At 39.1% G+C, this 1,738-nt stretch overlaps 1 pseudogene; it reads right to left on the bottom strand.

Moving 5' to 3' along the window:
* Window positions 1-772: 772 nt before the first annotated feature.
* On the bottom strand, window positions 773-1,122 carry LOC132487651 (small ribosomal subunit protein eS26-like; annotated as a pseudogene).
* Between the last annotated feature and the right edge of the window lie 616 nt (window positions 1,123-1,738).

Raw genomic sequence — 1,738 nt, 5'->3', positions numbered from 1 at the left:
ATTTTACAATATACACTTATAACTAATCCAACTCTACTTTCAAATAACACTATACCACTTTACAGGTAATGTGAGTACCTTATAATAACAAAATAATCCTAATTCCTCTCTCCTATCCCTTCATCATTGCTTTCATTCATTTCACTTATATATAAGCACACATAAACATATCTATATATCTATATGTATATATATAAAATCTACACCTAAGCATACATAGTCAAATATACGTTACTGTTAATATTTTGAATGAACTGTTATCTGTTTGATCAATTGAGAATAAGAAAAATAAAACTTTTAATTTTACTTTCTTTTATTCCTTCTCTGATGCTCTTTCTTTCTTTTTTTTTTTATTGGAGTATAATTGCTTTACAGTGATGTGCTAGTTTCTGCTGTAGAATAAAGTGAATCAGCTATATGTATACATATATCCCCTCCCTCTTGAGCTTCCCTCCCACCCCAACTCCATCCCACCCCTCTAGGTCATCACAGAGCACTGAGCTGATCTCCCTATGCTATACAGCAGCTTCCCACTAGCTATCTGTTTTACACATGATAGTGTATATATGTCAATGCTACTGTCTCAGTTGGTCCCACCCTCCCCTTCCCGCACTGTGTCCACAAGTCCATTCTCTGTATCTGCGTCTCTTTTCCTGCCCTGCAAATAGGTTCATCAGTGCCATTTTTCTAGCTTTTTTTTTTTTAAGTCTAATTTCCAGGTTATTGTCTTTTCAGAGAACAGTATTTCTTCAGTCTCTAAGGACCTAACTCCTTACAGGGGCTTTGGGAGAGGTTGTGGGGCAGCTCCCGCAGGTCTAAATCTGGGTGAAGGTGTTTGGTCCTTCCAGGCTTCCCAAGAAGGAGAACTATTCCTATCTTGCTGTGAATGGCACAACTCACACAGTAATGGAGTTTCACATACAGCTTGGGAAGCACACAGGCATGGAAAACGCTCGCTTTGGAAATGTCCCTCATGGCTTCACCCTCTACTGTGTTCCAGACGTCGAACTTCTTAACGGCCTTGTCCTTGGACACGCATCGGGCACAGCTGGTGCAGGGAATAGGCTGCCCATGGCCATGGCCGTTTTTGGCACGACCATTGTTCCTTCTTTCCTTGGTCATCTTGGAAGTGAGAAGGCGAGAGAACCTCTTCCTTTCTTGATGTAGATCTGAGTTAACGACCTTTATCATTTTCTTTCTCTCTAAAGAACTTCCTTTAAACATGTCCTTGCAAGGCAGGTCTACTGGCAACAAAATCCCTCAATTTTTGTCTGTCTGAGAGAGCTTTTATTTCTCCTTCACTTTTGAATGGTAATTTCAAAGGGTACATAATTCTAGGTTGGGGGGGGGTTTTCTCTCAGCCTTTAAATATTTCACTCCACTCTCTTCTTGCTTGCGTGGTTTCTGAGGAGAAACCACGTAATGGTTTAAATTTAAACCATGTAATGGTTTAAATTTAAATGATGTAAATCTTTCCTTTGCTCGTCTATACATAAGGTGATTTTTCCCCTCTGTCTTCTTTCTTCTTTTATCTTTGATTTTCTATATTTGAAAACGATATGCCTAGGTGTAATTTTTTTGGCATTTATTCTGCTTGGTGTTCTCTGAGCTTCATGAGTCCGTAGTATTCTGTCTGACATCAATTTGGGGGAATTCTCAGTCATCGTTGTTTCAAATATTTCTTCTGTTCCTTTCCCTCTTTCTTTTCCTTCTGGTAACCCCATTATGCATATGTTAT

This window comes from Mesoplodon densirostris, chromosome 4 (assembly GCF_025265405.1).
Source record: "Mesoplodon densirostris isolate mMesDen1 chromosome 4, mMesDen1 primary haplotype, whole genome shotgun sequence".
In the NCBI taxonomy this organism is placed as follows: Eukaryota; Metazoa; Chordata; class Mammalia; order Artiodactyla; family Ziphiidae; genus Mesoplodon; species Mesoplodon densirostris.
Note: the sequence above shows the minus strand (reverse complement) of the source record. Positions and strands in the feature narration are given on the sequence as shown.